Genomic DNA, 27150 nt, shown 5'->3' on the forward strand with positions numbered 1-27150 from the left:
TAAGCGCCAAATCCTATGCTTTGTGTGACTCTACAGGAAGCTGCCTCATGACTACACAAAACAAACCGAGTTCCTTTGCCTGTGAAAATTCATTTTTCATTTCAAAGGAAATTATGATGGAAAAATGAAACCCATTGTGCCTTTTCTCTTTCAAGTGACATCTCCCAAGCATGATTTGCTGTTTTGCTGGCAGTGAAAAATGCCAAGCACAGATCTAGTCTGTGCACTTTTAAGGCGTAAGACCTTTTACTGGGCTGGAACAACACCACCACAAAGCAAAACCCATCTTTTCTGCCACTGTCAGCAGGCAAGGGCTGCAAAACAGGAAAGGTTTGCATAAGAAAGCGCCCAAATGTTAATCCATTTTTATAACCATGCTTGACCCCAAACTTCTTATGAGCTTCTGAAATATTGAGATAACTCTTTGCTTGCTTGCTTGCTTGCTTGCTTGCTCTACCTTCTTTTACAAAATGAAGGTAGCCTAGAAAAAGAGAATTAGCTGATGTCACAATGAAAGCGACACTCTGTTTAGGGCAGGAAAGTAGTGGTGCAGGATGGAAGGGTCAGGTGTCTGGTCACAGAAGGTCTGGTCACACTGTTACAGGAACTTAGGGGAACTCTTAGGGGTCGCTGGCTCATTACTTGTGAAATTAAGGTAACTCAAAGGCTCCTTCCCATATGGAAATCCTTTCTTTCTAGCAATGAGGTCTGGAATTTTTTTTTAACTGGCAAAGACCACAACAAAATCATATATTAACAAATAAATGCAGAAATAGATATTTCTCAGAAATTTCCCTCTAATTATGATCAAATCAAACAGGAATACTTGTTTAGCATTGGTTACCTGGAAATGAGGAAAATTTTTATTTCTTGGTTTCCTGAAGGTCTTGCTAAATTGCTGCCTTAGTAGAAAGGATTCATGTATAATAGAGCCCCTAATTCATAAATAGATTTTTAAAATGTTTGAGGGATTATAAATTACAAAACTTAAAACCACTTTTTATTTCATCACTGCAATATACAGAAAGACTATAAATTCTTGAAGGAAAAAAAAAGATCAAAAGTCACAGATTTCTTAATACATCCTTAATATGTTAGTAGGCAGTTTTTGTTTTTTAACTGCCAGTAATTCTAAGCCAAGGCTAATGGACTCTTGGGGTGGGGGTGGTGTGGGGAATATCAGAACTACGCCCGTTAGGTGCTGAGAGATAGAATCTTTTAAAATACATCCCTCTGAAAGCTCTGAAATATATACCCTGCACCCCAGGGTAATGATACTGAGAATGATAAGCAACATTTCCTAGGAGAATCATTTAAGCATGCATGAGGAGTAGAAGCAGAAAAAAAGTATAGGAGTGGGGAAGACCTCAGTGTACATTTATTAAAAAACAGGATAGATCCATCTGCCTCATGCACAAGTATTCTCAGAGGTTGCAAATAAGAGAAAGAACATTAGAGAGAACTGTCAAAGATATTTATTTTTCAAATTTTCCTTGTCAGGGTTCCACAGAATATTCTTTTTAATATCACAGATTACATTGGGTCACATGCAAGGACGTTGTCAAGCTATGAAGTGAGTCCAACTCTTATCTCATTTAACCGAGGGCTTAAAGAGTTTGAAGAACCCTCGATGGTCCTGAGTTGGCAAGCAGTGGAGCAAGTCCTCTGCCTCTGGTGGCCTGGAGAAGCCCGTGGATTTCGACACCCCCAAGACCCACAGAGCTTCTTTAGTCTGCAAATGGGCAGGTATATGCACATTGGATTAAAACTCTGGTGTGTTTGCTCCTATAATATGTGAAGTGCCCTTTGGGTGGAATGAAACAGAGACAGAGAGGAAATAACATAGAGAAAAGGTAGAAAGCAAAAAGGGGGAAAAGAGCAGAATCTAAAATTAAAATCTAAACTATCAGGAAAGGCACAGAAGCTTAAGCATAGGCTTGCTCAACAAATCTCACATATTAAGTCCCTGAGGAACCTGTTGAAATGTGAAAGAAGTCGTTTTTGTTAAATCAGGGGAAGATCTATGTTAAAAATTCAGTGGCCCCTAAACTCCTACTTTTGGGAGGGAGAGGCAAAGGGAAGTACATTTAATTTATAGAAAGATTTACACAAATTTAGTCACATTGGCCCCTCTTTGGGTTGATAATGGAAGATGTATCTTTGAAGGTTCTGTCCTTAATCAGTTTACATTGATCTCTGGGAGGACAAAGTCGCAAGAGCTGATTGCATCACTTTATAAACAACTTGTGGGCTAGACTGAACATGGGGATGAATCTGGAAGGCTTTGTCTTGTGTTGTTAAATTTTCTATCAAAATTGATAGGTCCCTCTTATGTTGCTAAAATAAATCCATAAAACATGCAAAACAGACCAGCTAGAAAACATATTTCCTTGGGAAATTCAATCTTGGGGACATCCCCAAGCCCTTGTAGGTTAAAAATAATGTTCAAGTCCTCTAATCCCAGTCCCTCGGAACCCTGGGAATCATATCCAACACTAGAGGTTCCTCTAAAGCAGAGATGAGTTTTGCAGAGGGTTGTTTACTGGAGATGAGTCAAGATCACCTGGGCACCTTAATGATTCTGGGGCAGGGGACAGAAAGACGAGGCTTTATATTTTCTTAGAAGGAAGACCAGTATAAAGCATTCTTTTCAGGATCCAACTGTGCTCAGGGTACAGTGTTCAATCCTGGACACAATATTTTGAAAGATAATCTGAGGGATTAAGGGCCCTTCAAAACTGAGTTGTAGAAACTGTGAAAGGACGAGGAACTTCTTTAACCCAAGGATGGGGAGAAGCGGAAGCAAAGTAGTTAAAACCAATATAAGCTGAATTCCGCCATGCACCCTCTCTGCAACCTTCCTAGGCATAGGCCTGAACCTTATTTAGGTCATTTTTTAAAACTTCTGTGTGGTAAACATTATGGAACATCCTGATATTTAAAGCTCTGACCTAGCTGCTCCCTTTAGAAACTGGCTATTTTTGGATTAGGAAGACACAAACATGCAAGTTAATTCCATTTACAACATACCAAGCAAAGAACATCTATAAAATAAATAATTGGGGCCTGGTAGCCTCTAAGGTTTCATCTGATGGTAAAAGCTATCAACAAAATATTGATAGTTTTCCCAAACAAACAACCTTGATAAGAACTAGGGGGAGGAGGGATACAATCTGTGGCTTATACTGAAATTTAACTCGATGGGAGTAAACTATAAAATAATTCATAAACTCTTCTGCCAACATCATAATTTATTAGCTTAGGCACTGTGATGCCTGTGATGATTTTCTGAGTTTTCATGATTCTCCATCTGTGCCAGACTATACTAGAAATTTATCGGAACATGACCTACGTCAAGCATGGAGTCAGTTGTGAGACGTCAATGCCTATTCAACATATCCAAACTTCATGCCAGACTTCTGGCAAAGTGACTCTCAGGCTGTTTCCTTCCAGATGTCTCAGAATATAGCTATGTTTGTTTATGCAAATTAAAGATGCCTCCTCCTTTGGCAAAGATATCTTTTAACCCATATATTCTATTTGTGTGTATTGGAAACATACATATTTCTTTTTCAATGAGACCAGGCATACTTTTTTTTTCAAAATAAAATGTAAAAAGATACAAGATAAGTTGTAAATGAATAGCTCTTTTATAATTTGCTTTACATTGACAGAATGGTATACATTTAAGGTTTACAATTTGGTGTTTAGTTCTGCTTATACATTGTGAAGTGATAACCACAATCTAATTAACATATCTATCATCACACATAATTACCGTGTGTGTATGTCTGTGGGTGAATGGGGCAGAACTTGCCTCTTAGCAAATTTCAAGTATACAGTACAGTGTTTTAAAATTTTGTCCCTATGCTATACATTCCAACTGCAGAACTTATTCTTCTTCCACAACTGAAACTATGTATCCTGTGATGAACATCCCCCCTCTTCCTCCCACCAGTTAGCCCCTGGCAACCATCATTTTACTCTCTGCTTCTATGAGTTTGACTATTTTAGTTGTTTTTATAAGCAAAATCATGCAGTATTTGTCTTTCTGCACCCAGGTTACTTCACTTAGAATAATGTCCTGCAGGTTTATCCATGTTGTTGCAAAAGACAGGATTTCCTTTTTTAAACTTGAATAATATTCCATCATATGTTTATGCCACATTTAAAAATCCATCCATCTGTTGATGTGCTGACTTTGGCAGCATATATCATTCTTTTATAAGTTATCAATTGACTGATGTTGAATATGTAGAAATCTCATAAGTCTAAGTGATAATTTGAAAGCCAGAACATGATTTAGCAATTAGTTGGGCCTCTGTGCAATGTATACTCAGAATTGGCAAATAGAAGTTATAGTTGTTCTGATGATGCTATTACTTGAGACCAAGAAGTGCCTATATTCTATTACATCAATCACAATTTCTCCTATTGATTTCCTGAGGCAGCAGCTAAATATATGAAAGTCAGTAGGAGAAAGAGAATCAAAATACCATCCCAAGTACTGATATTTTAGGAAAAAGCCTAATTTGGAATGCAAGGTTTAAAATTTAAAACTAAGGTGGATCTTTCCCTCCCTGCCTTCCTCCCTCCCTCCCTCCCTTTCTTCTTTCCTTTCTAAACAGAGTCGCACTCTGTTACCCATGCTGGAGTGCAAGGTGGATCTTTTCTATCTCATTCCATTTGTCATAATTCTAAGATTAGGCTAACAAACTTGAGACTAACACACCACTCAAGCATACAATCCAAGAAGACTCCCATTAGTTCTACCAACTGCTAATTGTGTAAACTTTGTTTCCCACTTTTATAGTTAGAGAACTCCCATTTCTGTGTTCAGATCATGGCCACCATCGTAAAACCATATTTTGCACCCACTCCTTTCCATATATATGTAACCAATGTACTAAGGGGATATAAGTAGGCATGCCTTGTATACTTTCTGAAACTTCACCAAGGAGAAAACTGAACATGCCCATTGCTCCCTATTCCCTCTCTTCTGCCTCCATGATGCTAAATAAAATGAACGTATGATTGCAGGAGTTCAAACTACTATCTTGGACCAAGAGGCCACACCTAGGGATGTCAAACAACAAACTGGAAGAGCTCAAATTCCTGAGGACAATGTGGAGCAGAGTTACCATACAAGCTATGGACTGCATATTTCTTGAATTTGGTATGAGAAAAAAATAAACATATATATTTTTATAACGTACTCTTAGAGACTTCAATACTCACTTGTATCATTGACCTATTCCTAACTGACATATTCACCCAAAACCATCTAATCAAAGCAATAACAGAAAGAGTCAGAAACCCAAGGAGTGCCCTAACTCAGAGGACCAATTTTTCCTTTTGATATGGAAGAACAGAGGAGAAAGAATTAAGTCTTTGCCTGTTAAAGCAGTGTGACCCTCTCTTACAGTAATTATGGCTTAATCTTACTAGAAACTCCCCCTCTGCTGAAATATTGGTCATCCCAAGGGTCTGCAGAGCAGAGCCTGGTAGAGTAAGAGCTTGCTGAAATGTCTTTCCCCTGCAGCACATGACTACAATTTGAGTTTGGTTCAGTCAGCTACTCTCCCATTTCTCTTAAGATCCCCTGTCTGTATATGGTGAATGGGACTTACATCTGCTTTGCTGTCTGTAGAGAACTCCAGAAAAAGTGACAGATGGTAATTTCTATATGTAATCTTTAATGTTAAGGCATATGGGATAAAGATTCTGATGAAGGATCAGTGATGGTCTTCATGACATATGCTGATAAAATTTGCCTTTGGAGCATGGGGACTCCTGCAATGAGTTAAGCCATGGTTAATATATCCTAAAATTTGACTTCTGATTTCCACCCATACTTGTAAAAGAAGGTCTCCAGGTCTTTTCTGATACAATCCTATAGGTAGGCTAGGGGTTCCCTCTTAGGATGCTTTCAGGACATTTTTAATTTATGAACATTTTCCATGAAGTTGAATGTAATTGTTGTTGCTCTAAATTTGCTTGGCCTATTTCTTTCTCCTTCCCTAGCTTGCTTCCTTCCTTTCTTCCTTCCTTCCTTCCATTTTTTATTCCTTTTTAATTTGTATTTTTCATGTATTTCTTTCTATATTCCTCTCTTCAATTACTTCCTTCTTTTATCTTTCTTCCTTTATTGCATTTGGTCTTCCTTTTATTTTTTATCTCTCCCTTATTTTTCTTCACTCCTTCCTTCCTTTCTGCCTTTCATTTCCCCTTTTCTCTCTTTCTCTTCTGTTTTCCCCTATTTCTTTTCTTCCTTCATTCTCTTCTTTCCTGCCTTATTTTTCCTGTTTACTTCTTTCATCACTTCCTCTCTCCATCCCTCCCTCCCACTTTCCACTCTTCCTTCCTTCTTTTTCATTTCCTTTCATTTGTCTTTCATTCTAATATTTCTTTTTTCATTCTTCCTTCTCTTTATTCCTTTTTTAATCCTACTTCCAGTACTTTTGTTTCCTCTTTTTTCCTTCATATGTTTTCTTGTTTTTATTCCCTTTTTTTCTTTTTTACTTTTTTGCCTTTAAGCCATTTTCTTCTTTTTCTCTCTCCCCCTACATTCTTTTCCACTTTTCTTCTTGTCTCTTTTGGTTTATTCCATAAAGCATTTACTAAGCATGTGTTGGCACTATTTGGGTGATAAATGTCATATAAAACACAATTGCTTCTTTAAGAAGACTAACATATAAACACTTAATCCAGTGCAATAATGTGTACACTAAAGTATGTATAAAATGTTACAGTACAAAAATAAGGAAAAACTTATGACTAACTGGAATGGAGCTAAGTGACACCATAAGTCTGATGCATATGACTTCAAGTATTAGTTTTCAACATCAGCGTCTGTCAGATGGCAAATGAAATGGAATCACAAAAGCAAGCAGTTATGCTAAAGCAAGGTGTATTTGGGGAACTCTGAAAATTTTAGTATGAAAGGAATGCAAATAGTAAAATAAAAAAGGCAAACTGAGATCAGGTGTGAAAGGCCTTGTATACTATGATAAGAAACTTAAACTTTATTCTGTTGGGATTTAACAGAATAGGAGTGATTTTAAAAAGTGCATATTTTTACAATGTTGCTTTGGAAGCCATGCAGAGGTTAAAGTTAACAGACTAGGACAAAGGTACCATTAGGAGATCACGGCAATAACCAAGATTAGAGATGTCCTCAGATAAAGATCAGCGAACTTTTTTTTCTGTAAAGGGCCAGACAATATTTTGTCTGCCTTTATTCAATCCTACTTTTGTAGCCCCAATCATATATGACTGTATACAAGAATGACTGTATACAGTCATTTACACATATATACATAATATAAAATACATACATTTATGCATATACAACTAAATTTTAGTAAAATTGTATTTATGATCATGGAAATTAAAATATGAAATCATTTCCATGTTTTATGAAATATTATTCTTTCAATATTTTTCTATCATTTAAAATGTAAAAAATGGTTTTAGATAATAGGTTGTATAAAAACAGTTGGCAGGTCTATTTGTCCTGGAAGCTGAAATTTGTTAACTCCTGGTCTAAAAGGTTTCCACTCAACTATCCGGTGAAGGAATAAAGAGTGTGAGAGAGTTTCTAGGTTGATTTTGGAAGGCAGACTTGGCAGGATTTAGTGACTATCTGGATGAAGTTTATGAGAAAGGTGTCTAAAATGCTTTCAAATTCCACCTTCAGTAACTAGTAGTTGGTAGAGGTTAAGCATCCTAAGTCCAAAAATCTGGAATCCAAAATGCTCCCAAATTCAAAACTTTTTGAGTGCTGACATGATGTTCAAAAGAAATGCTCATTGAAGCATTTTGGATTTCGAATGTTCTGATTTGGGATAATCAATCGGTAAGTGCATATAATACAAATACTATACAATTTTTAAAAACTTTGAAATCTTAAACGTTTCTGGTCCCAAACATTTCTGGTGAGGGATAATCAATGTTCAATCGTAAATAAGGTACTGGTAAAGGCGATGAATGTGAACTCATACAACATGAAGGGAACAAACTGAGAATTAGCTGTGTGTATCTTTATTTTAACAGTCTTAGTTATTTATATTTATTTTATTGGCTTAAAATAAGCTGCACATATTTAGAATGCACAGTCCAGTTGGTATCGATGTGTGCATACACCCATGACACCATCACTACGATCAAGATAATGAAAATATCCAAACATCAAAAAGTTTCACCTTGCCTGTTTCTTAATCCTCCCTCCTATCACCCACTACTCCCACTCCTATCCAATTACACAGGCAATCCCTGATACATTTTGTACCTTTTGGAATTTTACATAAATAAATTCATCAAATATGTATGTTTGTCTACTTTTTTTTGCTCCCTATAATTATTTTGACATCCATTCTTGTTATTGTGTCTATAAAGAGTTGATCAGTTTTTGCTAGTGAGTAGTATTCTATTGAATGGGCATGGCACAGATTGTTTACTTATTCACCTGCTGATGGGCATTTCAATTTTTTCCAGTTGTGGGTATTGAAAGAATATGGCTGATGGCTGAGCGTGTTGACTCACAACTCTAGTCCCAGTGCTTTAGGAGGTCCAAGCAGGAGGATTGCTTGAGACAAGAAGTTTGAGGCTAGCCTGGGCAGCAGAGCAAGACCTTGTTTCTACAAAAATTAAAGCAATTACCTGAGAGTGGTGGCATGGACTTGTAGTTCTAGCTACCTGTGAGAGGCTGAGGTGGGAGAATCACTTAAGTCTAGGAGTTCCAGGCTGCAGTGAGCTAGGACTATGCCACTGTACTCCAGGGTGGGCCACAGACCAAGAACCTGTCTGTAAAAATGTGTGTGTGTGTGTGTGTGTGTGTGTGTGCATGTGTGTGTAGAGAAGTAATTGTGTGGACTTATGCTTTCTTTTCTTTTAGGAACAGAAAAGTTTTATGCCATTTAACATCCCTACCAGCAGTGTATGAAAATTCCAGTACTAATATGACAATATTTGGCACTGTATTTGTTGTTGACTTTTAGTTTTTGTCTTTTAATATTAGGCATTCTAGTGGGTGTTCAATGATATCTAATTGTGGTTGTAATTCATATTCCCCTAGCTATGACAATTTTGAGTTTTCTGTGCCTCTTCCAAATAGAAGGATCTAGTAGTTAACTGGGAATTGAGGTTAACTTCAAAGGAAAAGTTGCATCTGGAGATAGAGATTTTCTGTCCATTAACAGACTATCACATTTAATTCTGGATTTTGAAAACTTGGTGAAAATGGCTAACATTCAATATTCAAGCTTGTCTGATATTTATGAATTTTTGATATTGTAAAATGATTTTTCTCCTTTAGAAAATGTCACTACTAGCTAGTCTCATGCCTGTAATCCCAGCACTTTGGGAGGCGGAGGCTGGTGGATAACCTGAGGTCAGGAGTTCAAGACCAGCTTGGACAACATGGTGAAACCCCATCTCTATTAAAATACAAAAATTAGCCAGTCATGGGGGTGCGTGCCTGTAATCCCAGCTACCTAATAGGCTGAGGCAGGAAGAGTCTCTTGAAACTGGGAGGCAAAGATTGCAGTGAGCCAAGATTGCATCATTGCACTCTGGCCTGGGCAACAAAGCAAGACTCTGTCAAAAAAAAAAAAAAAAAAAAAAAAAAAGAAAGAAAGAAACAAGAAAATGTCACTAAATGTCACTAATAATTTAGTAATCATTTTTGCTCATTTCATTTCATTATTTCCCTTTTATTCTTTGGGGCAGAGGCTACGATCATTGATTTAAGAGATGTCAATTTTATTCTGAGACTTGGAATATTTAATACTAAATAGTAAGAGTCAGTAGGAAAGCTATTGTTTTGCTTAATTATATTTAGATTTTAGTACAAAAATTATTGACCTATCCTTAGAAGATAAGCACTGAGAAGTTATTAGGTTGTATTAAACATATTTTCTTCATATGAACACAACATTTAATGTTCTGGAACACAAGAATAGCCAAAAGTAAGTATAGTAGTTTTTCTTTGGTCTTAATGTACAAATGGCTAGAAAATAACAAACGTTACTTTTCTAGAAATAGTGTCTCATTGTCAGTTGTCCTTATCATAAGTATGTGGAAAAGTGAAAAAAGTTAAATGAGTGAAAGGTAAATAAAATTATATTATTAATGGGTCTCTGTTAGTAGAGAGGGTTGAAAACTACCATAGAATCTTGAGATAGTTTTGTTGGTTAGATGTAGTCATTCAGTCCTATATTCCCAGAATTTTGTACACATTCTTTACTTTGTTCTCTTAATTCACAGTTGAACACATAGTTGCTAGCATTAACCCAGCAAGTAATTGATTGGGCCTAAAACAACATTTTAAAATCCTTAATGGTTTTCATTCCCGTTTGAATTTATTAAGTTTGGGATTTATTATTACAGTGTAAAGGCATGATAATATGCAATATCTTTCAAGACCCGAGTACCAGATATGTCAAGTACTAATGTAAAATTTCAGAACAAAATACAAACTTTTGGAAATGTAGACCAGAGCCAGCTTAATGGCTTGTAAACTTCTCACACCTGTCAAGGTTTTAACTATGTCTTAGATGAGAGACTGAATGAAGTTCACTTTTACATTCTTTAAATTTTAAAAGAATTTCATATTTATAGAAAATTTGCAAGTATAGTACAAAAACTTATTTTGTATTTTTAATTTAAGAAGAATAATTTTACACATTCATGAGGTGCATAGGGATATTTCCATACATATAAAATGTGATGAGCAGATCGGGGTAATTAGTATATCCATCATCACACACACTTATCACTTATTTGTGTTGGGAGCATTCAATATTCTCATTCCAGCTTTTTGCAACTATACAATATATTATTAACTTGTTAAAGGATACAAAATTACAGCTAGCTGGACAAATAAGTTCTAGTGTTCTATACCAGAGGTCCCCAAGCTTTTAGGCACCAGGGGTCAGTTTCAAGGAAGACAATTTTTCCACAGACTGCGGGGTGGGAGTGGGATGGTTTGGGGATTATTCAACCTCATTACATTTATTGTGCACTTTATTACTATTATTACTACATTGTAATATATTATGAAATAATTATACAACTTGTGATAATGTAGAATCAGTAGGAGCCCTGAGCTTGTTTTCTCAGCAACAAGTTGGTCCCATCTGTGGGCAATGGGAGACAGTGACAAACCATCAGGCATTACATTCTCATAAGGAGAGTGCAACCTAGATCCATCGCATGCATTGTTCACAGTAGGGTTTGCTCTCCTGTGAGAATCTAATATTGCTCATGACCTGCCATGAGGCAGAGCTCAGGCGGCAATGCAAGCGATGAGGAGAACCTGTCAATATGGATGAGGCTTCACTCACTTGCTGGTCGCTCACCTCCTGCTGCGCAGTTGAGTTCCACATTGGCCATGGACCCATAGTAGGCTGTGGCCCAGGGTTTAGGGATATCTAAACCCTAAACCCTGGCCCAGGGTTTTATACCACTGTAGGATGACTAAAATGTTATAATTAACAAAGAATGATTTACCTTAACTATTTCCAAATGAGTTGCCACACTGATGCTCCATGATCCCTGAATATGGAAGCCCTTATTTCCTAAAACAAGGAAATTCTGTTCCACGGAAAAGCACAGCAATTAGAATCAGAATATTAGCATCACTACAATGCTACTCTCTCATATTCAGACTTCATTCAGCTTTTACCACTTGTCCTAGTAATATCCTTTATAGCAAGAGAATCCAGTTCAGAATCACATATTGTATTTATTTTTCATGTCTCTTTAGTCTACTTGTGTTCGAAATAATTCCTTACTCTTGCTAAGACTTTTGTGATCTGAACACTTTTGAAGTCTATGGAACAGTTATTTTGTAAAATGTCCTCTATTAGGGTATATCTGGGGCTCTCATTATTAGATTCAGGTTGTGCATCATTGGCAGAAATATAACAGGAGTCGTGCTGTGTTTTCCCTGCATCCAATCAGGTAGCAACATACTTTCTATTTCTATCATTAATTGTGGTGTTCACATTGTCCAGTTGAAGTGCTTTCCCAGTTTCTCCACTATGAAGATATTATTTTCCCTTTGCAATTTAGTGGCATTTTTAGGAGAACTTATTTGAAGCTATATTAATAGCCAATTTCACAGAAAACATTTTATTATTTATATCATGTAAACTCATGGATACCTATTTTATTTAAGAGGTTGTGACCCCTTACTATCACTTACTTGGAGGTTCAAATTATTCCAGATGTCCCAGTGGAAGTTCACTCAAGTTGGCTTCTCCATCTTTTTGACGTGCCTCAATCATTCTTTGATCACATCTTTACTCTCTGGCAGACATACCAGGTTTCTTCTGTACTTCGCCTGCCTTAGACTTGAAATCAGTCATTTCTACAAAAAGCCCTCTTTCCTTTACTTGAAGAATAGTAGTTAGATGCCAAGATATTGGTATCAGGTGTTCTCAACATCATTGCACTATCACTTTTATCAGGCCCTCTGAATGGACAGAGCTGGGGAATTCACAGAAACACACATTTACACACAGGGACACAGATATATGTATGTTTATATATGCATATATCTCTACACCTACATACAGGCCTATATAAAACCATTATATATAAAACCATTATGTATATACATATAAAATTATATATACGAATATATCTTTATATAAATAGGTGTATTGATGGTGGATAGATCTCTATCAATTTGTACTATTACTCTCAAGTCTAATAATTAGGATCTGTACCAGTTTCCTCCATTTCTATAATTTTAATTACTTCCTCAACAATAAAAAACTTGGTTCCCATTAACCTTATTATATTTATTTATGTTGTATTCTATGTTGTATTTATTTGACCACATTTTCCATCACCATCTCCCCATTCACCATTTAAAAGCGCTCCTCATTCACTCAGATTCCAACATGGTGTGCTATGCTAGGTGCTGCATAGATGTCCCCCTCATACTGTGTGAACTCTGACCCTCCATGCCAGCTGCCACCCCCAAGTGGGCACCCTCCTCATGCTGCTCTGGATTCAATTCCACACAGCAGGCGTTTCTCCTGTTTGAATGCCATTCTCACTCTACTTGGGACCCCAAACCTTGTGCTGGGACGCCTTCATAGATGAGTAACCTTCCGGCCTTATCTGAGCTGCAATGCCTCATATTCAGCTTTCCTGCCATGAGCATGCCCTCGTCACTCCATTAAGGCTCTGAAACCCTGTATTAGCCCCTCTTCCCAGTGAATGGTCACTTTGGTAGTCCCAATTAATGGTTTAAGACTGAATTACTCAGAAAGGAAATGCACAGGAAGAGATAAGAGAAAGTGGATGAAGAAGAAAAAACTGAATGAAGAAAGAAAATTTGTGGAGAGAGAAGTGCCAAGTCCCCAATCCTAGCCTGCAAACATAAGAATAAAGAATACAATGTTAAGAACATATGGAATAGCAGAGTGAGGGGAATGTTCCATCAGGGATGGCAGACTGAAATGGAGTCCAGAGACCATGCAAGGTGAGCACAGCCACCCAGAGAGAGCCCCGCGTAGAGGAATGTAAGGGTTGAGATGAGCTGGCGATGAGACATGGAAGGGTTTGGGATGGGCTTGCAATCTCCAGGGTTATGGGGAGAAGCATTGAATGACATGTCCCATGGCTCGTATGGGGCCACATGACTGAGAGAACTGGTTTGCAGGTTCTGTGATAATCCTATCAAATGGAATTATGAAGAGGGGCAATGAAAACTTCCTTATAGAGAATCTAAATATATCAGGTTTCTAGATGTTTGAGAAAAGATAATTGACCACAAGGAAAAGAGGTACAACCAATTGTGTAAGGGGCAGCTCAGAAGATAGGTTCTCTAATAATGGGAAAAGCAAGAGGAAAAAGAGAGAGAAAATATTCTACAGGAAAATGCATCAGTTTAATCACCTTCCAGGCACAGGAAATGTAAAGCCAGCTTATACCAGGACAATCAAGTAGCAATGTTGCTATGTATCTTGTATCTCTTCCTTCCTTGTCTCCAACCCTCCAGAACAGAGGAGTGAGAAATACTTTGCAGAGAATTATGAGAAGATGAACAAGAATGGAAGAAAAGTCAAACACTGTCTCTTCCGATGACAGGCTCGTCCCCGGCAGTAGCCCGAGCTAGAGGACGATGTTCACTAACGTGCTGATTTCTGGATGAGGCTGGACCTTTCTAAATTGGACGTGAGGCTGTATTTGCATTGGAAAGTGACAGTAGGACTCTGTATTACTCAAGAGTTACCAGAAACATGTTCATGGGACTTGTAGGAGTCTTCATCCAAGGACAAAATAAGAACTATCCCTAGAGAGAGAGAGAAAAAAGGAATGGTGAATTTGTAACTTCTTTGAAAGCATCTTGCTATTTAGTGAAGCTGGTCACACTCACATCAGCTCTAAATTCAGGGGGTCAGAATTCAAATTCTGTCTCGCTGCTTACAGCTCTCTGACCCTAAGCAAATCATTCACCTTCCCAGGCAGCAGTTCCCTCATTTGGATGAAATTTAAAGTAAGTATAAAAATAAGTAATCCATGTAAGGAGTTTACTACAGTGCCTGTCAGCAAGTTAGCACTCAATAATATTAGTACTCATGTTCATTACTGTATGTTACCATTGGCAACTAATTTTACAAAAATGTAACAAACATAATAACATGCAATTTCACAACATTGTTCTATAAACAAAATTAACAGCTTTTAAAATAGATAATGTACCACTGGTACATTATTTATTTGTGACTTGATGTAAGACTCTAAACAAATAGTATACAGTTATTGCAGAGCGTCATTAACCAAAGGACAAGTATGTGTTGGTTGTAAAAAAGAGCTTGCTATACAGAAGTGAAAAGAAGCTTTTAGGCATATCTTTACAATTACATTTTACTCCCCTATATTGAAGTATTACATATTATGAATAACTTTGAACATGTTAACAAAAAACAACAATTACTTTAATATTTCTCTGTGGTTCAAAACGTGTGGACTGAGGATGAAGATTCTTCAAATTCAGGGTCACACTAAGTTTTGAAATTAATCTCTACCAAGGTAGAAAACAGGTAATGCATTCTACTCTGAAAGAAGGATATTTTTCATAAAATTAGGATAATTGTATGAAATTCTTCCCTGTGTTATTTCTCCTTAACACTATTTCTATTTGGTATTTTCAAAAAGAAATTTTTAAAAATGAAGATTATTGACATTATTTATTGCAAGGGTGTACAGTTTGAGGTTTTGGTTTTTAATAATTTTGAATGTGCTGTGCTTCTCTGACCTAGAGAAATTACTTGACTGGGTAAATAAATGGATATGTAGATACAGATGAACTTGGATTTGAAGTCTTCTCTGACACTCACCAGCTCCTTGACCTTAAAAACTCACTTAAATTTCACAGCTTTGTCTTTGAACCAATTCTAATCTGGGCAGAATAAATTTATGGAGTTTTACTACAACATTTTGAAAATCATCATTCCATCCTTCTTCATGATTATTGGGCTTAACCTTGAATTCCAGTTCTACTTTTTCCTTATGCTCATCTTTATTTTTCAATTCCATTATTTTAGAGTTATCTCCATTCATTCATACATCTATTCACTCATCCATTCATCTAACCATCCACCTCATTTTTCAAACATTGAGTGACATTGTGTGCTAGACACTGCTAATTCCAGGGATGTTGAAAACGGAGACACAGCTGGTGAGAAAGATCACATAAAAGTTGTTTGCAAGATGTTATCAGGCCACAGACAAGAGGCACTGAGTCAGTTTGGATGAAGCTCTGAGAAGCTTCTTGGACAATGAATGGAGATGGGCAGGGCAGTAGTGGGAGATGAGCAAAGATGTGTCAGGGAGAGTTAATAGTGTAAGAAAGGACAAAGATAAAGTCTTCAACCCAAGTGGCAAATAGTTCACTACAACTTGGACCCTGGCTTGTGTCCGGACATCTCACCTGAAATGTTGGTCTTTTTAGGTCTTGGGGTCTTCCTGTCTAACAGAGCTTCCTGGTGATAGACACGTAAGGGAAATCTATCAGATTGCCCACCATGTTGCCCCCCTGGCCTCTTTGGAGGTGCCCTGGTGCTCTACCAGACCTTGCAGATGGGGTACATATAGCACATCCTGTTCTGGAAGCATCTCCTTATCGTCAGAGGCACAAATTATCTCAGGTATTGATATTTTCTTGTTTACTTCATAAGGCCAGAATTTATTATCTGGCATGATCCAAAGTCTGGCTGTAGTATTTGTTAGCATATTTTATAAAACTCAAAACTATGCTTCAGATATCAAGTTCTGGAGATTGCTAGTGTTACTTTATTGGCCATAATAATTTACATGGACTGGGTAATATCTTTTGCAGAGACCCATGGAACAAGAGAGAAGACTGGAGGAAAATGTAATTGCTATTCAAGTAAATGCCAAGTGAAGTTAAAAGGGAAGTAGAAATATCCGATTAGAAGCAGGGAGAAATAAGCTAAAACGTGCACATCCTCGAGTTTTTATCCCTCTGGTCAAACTTACATCAACTGTCTCTAGTATAATAATCTCCTCTTTGTAAACTCCTTGAGGCCCAAATGATACTTGGCTCATCATTACCATATCCTTAGAACCTAACGCTAAAATAAAAATATCCATGGATCATTCTGATATCTAACATTCATCCTAGCATAACATAGGCTAAAATATATCCTTTCATGGCAACCTTGTGATGTACATTGCAGTTTATAATGTCTTTCCTTCTCTCTGTAGCAGTAACAATTTTATCTTCAGAAATTCTACCTGAACTTTGTTGCTTCTCAAATGACTTTCCTTAGTAACACTCCTCAACTTTGACAATCTCTATCTTAGGTCTTCAGTACTTATTATAATAGCGGTAAATACTTACTATGTTTATATTATATTTTACAATATAAAATTAACAAACTAAAGTTTATAAACCATTCTCCTGTCAGATAACATATATCAATCCTATGTTTTTGTGTAGGAGGTTAATATCATGTGTGCTTCAAAACTGAGGAAACTGAGGCTTAGGGGAAACAGTAGTTTTCTTATGGGCTGCCAGCAAGTTCAAATTAGACTATGAATTAGACGTTTATTTCTAGAACATAAATCTCCGGACTCCTGGTCCAGTTCTCTGTAAAATGTATCTCATATTTCTGTATTTGTACTAACAGGGTTAAAAAAAAATGGAAGGAAATGCCTTTCCCCAATTCCTAGTATGTGCCATATAGCTTTACATATACTGTGTTGGGACATATTCTGGCATGCCAAATACATTGGCACCATAATAAAAATTATATAACTAATGTGAAGATCTAAATCTATAGTAGCCAACAGGGAAAATAAAACCCAGTGCTTTTAGACGTGTCTTTCCCCAACTTTTTTCTTATTTTCTGTTACAAAATACAGACAACAGCATACTTTCCTATCAGTGTGGAGACTGAGATGCTCTTACATAATTCAGTCTAACCACAGGGTCTTCCAAGGGAAAAATAAATGCCTCAACTGAGGCTTCACTGGTCTACGTCGGATGCACAAGCATGAAGGATTTCTTTGCTGTCAAACTTTCAGTTGGGGGCAAAATCCCACTGCTGAGAGCCCTGTTACTCACTGCAACACTTCAGATATGATTTGGCACATGGAGTCTTAGGCATCTCTGAGCTGGTAACTCTCCTTCCATGTGCCTAAAGTTTATGCAAGCACAAGAGATGGGATTCTTGACTATCGGTTGGTAACAGATGTGGCGAGTCTGGAGAGCTGACCACTTGTCAGTGCGTCCAAAGATAAAATCACGGCCCTGTCACCAGTGGACCATGTGTTTGCAATTGTGTTTCTGGAAGAGGAAATATGTCTCACTGAACCATGAGGAAAACAAATGAGAGAGAAGAAAAAGATTTTTTGATATCCTTATTAAATTAATAAAATGATGTTTTGTTGCTATTTTTTTAAGTTGTAAAGCAGAGCTCACAAAGAAGGGGCTGACAAGCTCATTGTAGTCCCATAATTAAGAATTTGAAAGATACACGATAACAGACGATAGGTATGAAATGTGCCACATTATCAGTGTAACTATAAATACTACAGGAGTCCTAAGGGGAAGTGTCTCCAGGTGCCAAGGTCGGAAGTGGAATAGAAAGATCTAACGAAAAAGAGAGATAAGTTACAGATGAAATTTGAAGAATGTTTGGGATTTTAAACGATGATGGGATAAGCAAATTTGGGCACAATGGGCCAACTAGTAAAATTGAGTTAGAAGCAATATGCTTTTGGACTAAATGCTTACAGGCCACATAAAGCCTATTATAAAGTGAGTGGAATATGTTCTGCAGGAAACAAGGAGTCATCAAAGTTTGTGGAAAACAGTGTAAGTAAGAAGCGAGGCTTTGTGAAGGTCAACTTTAGAGTGGATAGTTTGAAAAAAGGAGAAGAAATTAAGTCAGAGGTATTTCTAGGAAATTATCATATCATCCAGATACAAAACAATGAGTGCTTCGATGTAGCTTATGGTACTAGAGAGGGGTAGAGGAATGCAAATGTCAATAAGAAGGCAGTAGTTACAGATTCTATAGGGCATCACCTTTAACTGACAGCATCTGTGATTTGATGTAAACCTGCTACTGTCAAAATCATAAAGTGGGAAAAGTTTGTCTTCAGAGCTTTCCACTTTTCTTTCTGGTTCATTCACTCGATAAATGTTTGTTGAATGCCTATTTTATGTGCCAGTCCCACTATCAAATTCTGTCTTCATCTTATTTTTGGTGCTGCAATGGTTCTCTCAAACAAGCTTTGGAAAATGTGCTCATTTTCTTTCACCAGGTTCCTCACCAACACTGCCTCCTACCTGCTAGGTAATAACTTAACGCACAGGTTTTAATTTGATAAAGAATTACTATTTCCAGTTAAAGTCCTTCCAATTCTGTTTTGAATACATTCCATAAGGCCCATACAAAGAGCTGATAAGGATAGATTCATTCCTTGCATCCACTTGGCAAAGTAAGAGAGGAAGATGCTTCTCTTCTCTTTCTCTGTTTATTCACTGGCACGTGCTACAGGCAAAGGCTTCTGATCACCCCTCTACAAATGTTCCAGAATAGCCATGCTACTGAAAAGTTGTAACAGCTTTCACTGCCTCCCTGCTTCTTGGTTTTGTGTAGCTCCTTCGTACAGCTCTGTAAACAATGCAAAGTGCCCCAGCACTGTATAGTCCAGGTTATCACATAGTCCACACTATTTGTGTGACTCAAAGATGAGAAGGTATAATGCATTGTCACTCTGTATTCTTTGAAGATTGTTCATGTTGATTCAAGTTTATTATGAAAATTCTAGGCAAGCAATAACTCAGAGAAAAGAAATTTGCTTCCACAAAAGAAATACTCAGTTGAACTGATAGGAGAGATACTTGATGCACACAATATTGGGGACAGACTCAGGAGTGGGAGAGATGACTGATAAGCCAAAGTCGCATTCCTGATGATGTCTACATGACATTCTGTGCCTCATGCTGCTGGAAGGACAGGAACACTCCAGCCACTCCATCACAGACAGCAGCTAACTAAGGGTGCCTCTCCACTTCAGCGTGTGCCTTAAGGTGTCCTCTGGTAAGCAGAGCTTGCTCCATTTCTCAAAGTAAAAGTCCTAAATAATCCTTTTGTTTTTGTAGGGTTTTCATGGGGCCAGAACCCCTCTAGTGTATCCTCTCTAAAATCCCCAGACTAGAGGAATGGATTTTTGAGTAGGGGCAGACCTCCAAGCAAACAAACCAGAGAGCATGACTTCAGATGACTCATTTTCCAGAATGCTTGAGGTCAAGCTAAAGCTCTGAAAGGGATGTTTATGGACAATTTGGGGAAAAGAATTCTTGGAATATTATGGCAGTAATAAATAATTCATAATGCAAAAGCCCAAATAAAATAGAAATTATTGTTTTTTTAAATCCAGCTTTTGCTTCAGTTTAGTTCTTTGAGCATATAGAATAGTGTTTGGAGAACAACCAAAGAAACCAAAAGCAGGAATGAGCAAGGGAGAGAGAGAGAAGAGGAGGACCAAGAAGTCTGTCTAACAAATAATTTACTGGAAGAAATTCTGTTCTTGCATTAGCACGCCTAGGTGCTCTCTTCTGTTCTGTGAAGTACCTTTATAGAAAAGGTACTGACTAGCTGATCTACCTATGCCTAACATATTTCAGTCTCAAATGAAGGTTGTGTTTAAAAGATACTAAACAGCTGAACTAATCACGACTTGCTACGTTTTGTGTGCACTGAACATGCCTGCATTTCTACTCTTCAACACATCATGGTCTTTCTGCCACAAAAATATGGCATAAGAATTTTCCTCTGCCCCAGGGATGCCAGATAAAATAGAGGACAACCCAATAAATTTGAATTTGAAATAAACAATGAATTTTTAAAGTAGAACTATGTCTCAAGCAATATTCAAATTAGATTGGCCATCCTGTATTTTCAATTACACTTTGTATTTTGAGATCATTTTAGAAACATATGAATGTGTTTGAAATAACAGAGTTATCCCATGTGTCTTCTACTCAGTTTCCTCCAATGGCAATAATTTGCACAACTGTAGTACAATATCACAAGCAGAATATTGTCAATATATTAAAGAAAGAGAACATTCTCATCACCACAAGGATCGCTTTGGTTGTCCTCTTAAACCTATACCTATTTTTCTCCCATCTACTCACTTCTAATTCCTGGCAACAAATCATCTGTTCTCCATTTTTATAATTTTGTCATTTCAAGAATGTTATACAAATGGAATCATATAGCATGTAACTTTTTGTAATTGGCTTTTTTTATACAGTATAATACTCTGGATATTCATCCAGGTTGTTGTGTGTATGAATACTTCATTCCTTTCCATTTTGGAATGTTATTTTATAATCTGAATGTATCACGTTTGTTTAACCATTCATCCCTGAAGGACCCCTGGGTTGTGTCTTGTTTTGGAACATTACAAATAAAGCTGCTATAAACAATTTTGTATGGGTTTTTATAAATAGAAGTCTGAATTTCTCTGGGATAAATGTCCAGGAGTGCAATTGCAATTTCTGGATCTTATGGTAGTTGCTTGTCTATGTTTTCTTAAGAAACTGCCCAGTGGATTTTCAGAGTGGCAGTACCATTCTACTTTTCCAACAAGTTTGCATGAGTAAACAAGAATCTCTGTGTGCTCTCCAGCATTCGGCATTGTCACTACTATTTTTTTTTTACTTTTGCAATTCTGATAGGTGTGAAGTAATATATCACAGTGGTTTTAATTTGCATGACTCTAAAAACAAATGATGTCAAACTTCTTTTCATGAACTTCTTTGTTTTCACATCCTCTTTGATGAAATATCTCTTTGTATAATTTGCTTATTTTCTGATTAGATGGTTATTGACTGTGGAGTTTTGAGTTCTTTATATAGTCTAGATTGTAGCTTGTGTTAGTCCTTTTGCATTGCTATAAAGGAATACCTGAGACTGGGTAATTTACAATGAAAAGAAGTTAATTTTGGCTCACCGTTCTGCAGCCTGTACAGGAAGTATGTTGCTGTCATCTGCTTCTGGTGAGACCCTCAGGTAGCTTACAATCATGACAGAAGGTGAAAGGGAAGCTAGTACATCACCTGGTGAGAGAGAGAAAGATGCCAGGTTCTTTTGAACAACCAACTCTTCTGTGAACTCACAGACTGAGAACTTACTCATTACCAAGGTGAGGGACCAAACCATTAATGAAGGATCTGCCCTCATGACCTGAACACCTCCTACCAGGCCCCATGTCCAACGTTAGGAATCATATTTCAACATGAGATTTGGAGGGGACAAATATTCGAACCATGGCATTCTGCCCCTGGCCACCCAAATCTCATGACTTTCTCATTTTGCAAAATAAAATCATGCCTTCCCAATAGTCTCCCAAAGGCTTAACTCATTCTAGCATCAGTTCAAAAGTCCCAAGACCCAAATCGGAAGTCTCATCTGGAGATGAGTTATTTCTCCCCATGAGCCTGTGAGATCAAAAACAAGTGATTTACTTCCCAGACATAATAGTAGTATAGGTATTGGGTAAACATTCCTATTCTGAAAGGGAGAAACTGGACAAAAGAAAGGGCAACAGGCCCAGCAGAAGACTGAAGCCCAGCAGGACAGATACTAAAGCTTAAAGCTCCACAATAATCCTTCACTCCATGTCCCATATCCTGGGCTCACTGGTGCTAGTGGTGGGTATCCGACGCCTTGGGCAGCTTCCCCCGTGTGACATTTCCAGGATGAGGTTGCAAGCTGCTGGTGTCTCTATCATTCTATAGTTTGGAGAGAAGGGGCCCCCTTCCCACTGCTTCACTAGGCAGTACCCTGGTGGAGACTCTGTAGGTAGGTGGGGCTCCAACCCCACATTTCCCCCTCTTTACTTCACTAGTAGATTTTGGTTATAAGGGATCTCCTCCACACTAGGTTTCTGCCCAGGCACCCGGGTTTTCCAATACATCCTCTGAAATCTTTGTAGAAGCTGCCAAGTTTCCTTCACTCTTGCATTATGCATTCCTGCAGGCTTAACACTGCATGGTAACTATGAAAGCTTAAGGCTTGTGCTCTTCAAAGTGGCAGACAGCGCTGTGTTTGGAGCACTTTGAGCTATGGTTGGAGCTGGAACAGCCAGAATACTGGAAGCAGTGTCCTGAGGCTGTGCTGGGAAGCAGGCACCTGGGCCTGGTCCCCAAAACCATTCTTTCTTCTTAGTCCTCTGGCACTGTGATAAGAGGGGCTGCCTGAGAGATTTCTCAAATGTCTTCTAGGCCTTTTTCCCATTGTCGTGCCTTTTAGCACTTGGCTGTCTTTTAGTCATACAAAGCTCTTTAGCAAGTGCTTGCTTTTCAGTCTTCCTGTATTCCTCTCCTGAAATGCTTTTTTTCTTCTTTATCACATGACCAGGTTATGGCTTTACAAATTTTTTTGCTCTGCCTCCCTTTTAAATATAAGGTCCAACTTTAAGTATTTATTTTGCTCTCTCAACTGAGTGTAGGCTGTTAGAAGCCACCTTATCAACTCTTGAACACCTTGCTGCTAAGAAATATTTTCTGCCAGATTCCCTAAGTCATTACTCCTAAGTTCAGCCTTCTACAATGTCCTAGGACATAAACATAACATAGCCACATTCTTTGCTAGAACATAACAAGTGTGACCTTTACTCCAGTTATCTATAAATTCATCATTTCTATCTGAAACCTCATCAGCCTGTTCTTCACTGTCTATATTTCTACTAGCATTGCATCACAATTATTTAACCAGTTTCTAAGAAGCTTAAAACTTTCCCTCATCTTCCTGTCTTCTTCTGAACCCAGCAAACTCTTCCAACCTCTGCTAATTACTCAATTTTACACTTGCTTCCTTATCTTCAGGTATCTTTGTAGCAATGTCTGACTCCTTAATACCTTTTGTGTTAGTCCATTTGTATTGCTAGAGAGGAAGACTTGAGACTGGGTAATTTTTGATGAAAATAGATTTATTTTGGCTTATAGTTCTGCAGGATGTACAGAAAGTGTGGTGCTAGCACCTGCTTCTGATGAGGGCATCAGGAAGCTTACAATCATGATGGAAGCTGAAAGAGGAGCCAGCACATCACATGGTAAGAGAGAATAAAAGATATGCCAGGCTATTCTTTAAACAACCAGTTCTAATGTGAACTCACAGGGTAAGAACTCATTCATTACCATGGAAAGTACACCAAGCCATTCACGGTGTATTCACCCCTATGCCCCAAACACCTCCTACCAGATCCCACCTCTAACATTGGGAATCACATTTCAACATGAGGTTTGTAGGGCATAGATAGCCATACCATATCATAGCCCTTTTTCAGATATTTAGTTTGCAAACATTTTCTCTCATGCTATAGCTTTGCTTTTCATACTCTTAACAGAGCATATATATATATTTTTGATTTTAATGATATCCATTTGATCGATTTTTACTTTGATGGATCATGCTTTTGGTGTCAAATCTGAAAATACTCTTTCTTGCTCTGTATCCTGAAGATTTTCTTTTATTCTTTTCCTACAGCTTTTATGGCTCTACAATTTACATTTTGGTTTATGATTCAGTTTTAGTTAATTTTTGTTTAATGTGTGACACCCATGTCGAGGTTTACCTTTTTAGTTGTTGTTTTTCCTGTGTGTATACCCATATCTCTAGCTCTATTTGTTGAAAAGACTATTACTTCTTCCTTTAATTGCTTTGATATATATTTACATATATATGTGGGTCTATTTCTTGGTGCTCTATTTATTCCATTGATGTATGTAATTAGCCTTCCACCAACATTACACAGTATTAGTTACGGTAGCTATGTGATGTCTTGAAATTCAGTAGCCTGATTCTCCCAAATTTACTTTTACAAAGTTGTTATAGCTATTCTAGTTACTTTGCCTTTCCATATAAATTTTAGAACAATCTTGTCTATATCTGCAAAGAATCTTTCCAGTATTTTGATTAAAATTTTGTAAAAACTATGTATCAATTTAAGAAGAATTAAATTCTTTACTGTGTTTAGCCTTCCAGTTTATGAATATAGACCCTCCATTTATTTAAATTTTCGATTCGTTTCATCAATATTGTATAGTTTTCAGGATACAAATCCTGTGCTCATTTTATTCTATTTATACCCATGTATTTCATTATTTTCAAAGGATCAAAAAAGGCATTGAATTTTTAATTTTGGTGTCCATATGTTTATTACCTGTATATGGAAGCATAATTGATTTTGCTGTTTATCTTGTATCCTGCAACATTGTTGAACTTATTTAATAATTCTAGGATGATTTTCTTTTCTTTTTATTTATATTTATTGTAGTACTCTTGATGTTTTCTACAGAAAATCACATCATCTGCAAATAGGGACAGTTTATTTCCTTATTTCCTGTCTTTTGTGCATTCATATGTGTTGTGTTTGCTTTATTTCACTGCCTAAAATGTATAGCACTATGGTTGAGTAAGAGTGGTGAGAGGTGATATCCTTGCTTTGTTCCTGATCTTAAGGGGGAAGCATGCAGTGAATACATAAAGCATTCATCTTTAGTATAATGTTGACTTTCTGTGTTTTGTAAATGTTCTTTATTATGCTGTGCAAATTTTCTCCCATTCTTAACTTTTCTGTGATTTTTGGTCATGAATGTATGCCAAATTTTGGCAAATGATTTTAATGCATCAATTAATATGACCACGAATTTTTCCTCTTTAGCCTGTTAATGTGGTGAAATACATTTATTGATTTTTGAACATCGAACCAGCATTGTGTACATAGAATAAATCCCTCTTACTCATGATGGATAATTATTTGTATATATTGATGGATTCAATTTGCTGATGTTTTGTTGAGAATTTTTATATGAGTGTTCATTAGAGATATATGTCTGTGATTTCCCTTCCCTATAATAGTTTTATTTGGTTTTTGTGTTAGGGTACTAAAGGTCTTACAGAATAAGTTAAAATAGAGATAGTATCTGGCAGATACAGTACAAACCTGATACCATTTTATCCTTAAAAATGCAGTTAAATTATCTATCGAATAGTGATATCATGTATGGGTCACGGTATTTCTTTGGGAGTTTTCAAATTATGAAGTCAATTTCTTTAATAGATATGAGATTATTCAACTTATCTATTTCATATTGTGTATGTTGAAGTAGTTGTGTTTTTCAAAGAAGAGGCCTATTTAAGTTGTCAAATGTATGTGTGAAAAGATGTTTGTAGTTTTTCTTTATTAACTTTTTGAGGTAAGAAATGTCCATAATGATATCTAATTTCACTCATGATCATGGAAATCTGTGTATTTTTTTTTTTTTTTTGTTCTTTGTCAGTCTTGCTGGAGGTCTGTCAATTTTACAGATGGCTTTTCAAAGAAGAAAGCCTGTGTTACATTGATTTTCTTTATCATATTCAATTTTATGCTTTCTTTTGTCATTACTATTCTTTATTTTGTTTGCTTTGTATTCATTTTGTTCCTCTTCTGGATTTTTGGGATGATAACTTAAAATTTATTTGATAATTTTTGTCTTTCGTGTTGTATGCATTTAGTGATACAAATTATCTTATCTGGACTATGTTAATTGTTTCCCACAAATTTGGTTTTGGTATTTTTATTTTCAATGTGTTTTATGTTTTTTGTTTATCTTGAAACTTCTTTGATTGATGGATTATTTAGTTTTCATTTGTTTGGAAATCTTTCAGTTATCTTTCTCATTGATTTCTACTTTGTTGTCTGAGAACCACATTTCAATTCTTCTAAATTTGTTGAGATTTATTTTATGACCCAGGAGAGGGTCTATCTGGGTATATATTCCATGTCCACTTGAAAAGAATATTCATGCCAGGCACAGTGGCTCATGCCTGTAATCCCAGCATTTTGGGAGTCCAAGGTGGGTGTATCACAAGGTCAGGAGATTGAGACTAGCCTGGCTAACACAGTGAAACCCCGTCTCTACAGCAAAATACAAAAAAAAAAAAAATTAGCCGGGCATGGTTGCGGGCGCCTATAGTCCCAGTTACACCGGAGGCTGAGGCAGGAGAATCGCTTGAACCCAGGAGGAGGAGGCTGCAGTGAGCCAAGATCGTACCACTGCACTCCAGCCTGGGTGACAGAGTGAGTGAGACTCTGTTTCAAAATAATGATAATAATAATAATAAGAAAAATAAAGAAAAGAATGTTCACTGTGCTGTTGCTGAGTGTTCTATAAATATTAAATAGGTACTGTGGTTGATAGCATTGTTGAGTTGTTTTGCATCCTTGATAATTTTTGTCCAGTTGTTTTATCAATTGTTTAAAGGGATGCTGAAATTTCCAAATGTAATTTTTGGTTGTTATATTTCTTCTTCCAGTTCTCTCCATTTTTGTTTCACATATTTGGAAGCTGTAGTTTGGTGAATAAAATTTAAAATTTTTATGTATTGCTGGTGGATTGAATTTTTTATTATTATATAAAGTTCATTTGTCTCTGAATTTTTTTTTTAAATCTACTTTATCTGATATGAAAATATTCACTCTTCCTATTCTTTGAAGAAATGTTTCATGTTGCATCTTTGTCTACCCCTTTACTTGCAACCTGCTTGTGTAATCATACTGGAAGTGATTTCTGTGTAGACAGGATATAATTGGGCC

General features: G+C 36.9%; 1 long non-coding RNA gene across 6 annotated transcripts in view; it reads left to right on the top strand.

The window, feature by feature from the left end:
- The window catches only part of LOC105499189 (uncharacterized), a 136824-nt gene that overhangs the window by 18414 nt on the left and 91260 nt on the right, over positions 1-27150 (top strand). The window contains exon 2 of one of the 6 annotated variants that reach the window (XR_011616932.1): positions 5041-5176. The exons of the other annotated variants lie outside the window; for them this stretch is intronic. This is a non-coding gene — a long non-coding RNA (uncharacterized lncRNA). The remainder of the gene's footprint in view (positions 1-5040; positions 5177-27150) is intronic. 6 annotated transcript variants of the gene reach the window in all.

The sequence above is a fragment of the Macaca nemestrina genome, chromosome 19 (genome assembly GCF_043159975.1).
Source record: "Macaca nemestrina isolate mMacNem1 chromosome 19, mMacNem.hap1, whole genome shotgun sequence".
In the NCBI taxonomy this organism is placed as follows: domain Eukaryota; kingdom Metazoa; phylum Chordata; class Mammalia; order Primates; family Cercopithecidae; genus Macaca; species Macaca nemestrina.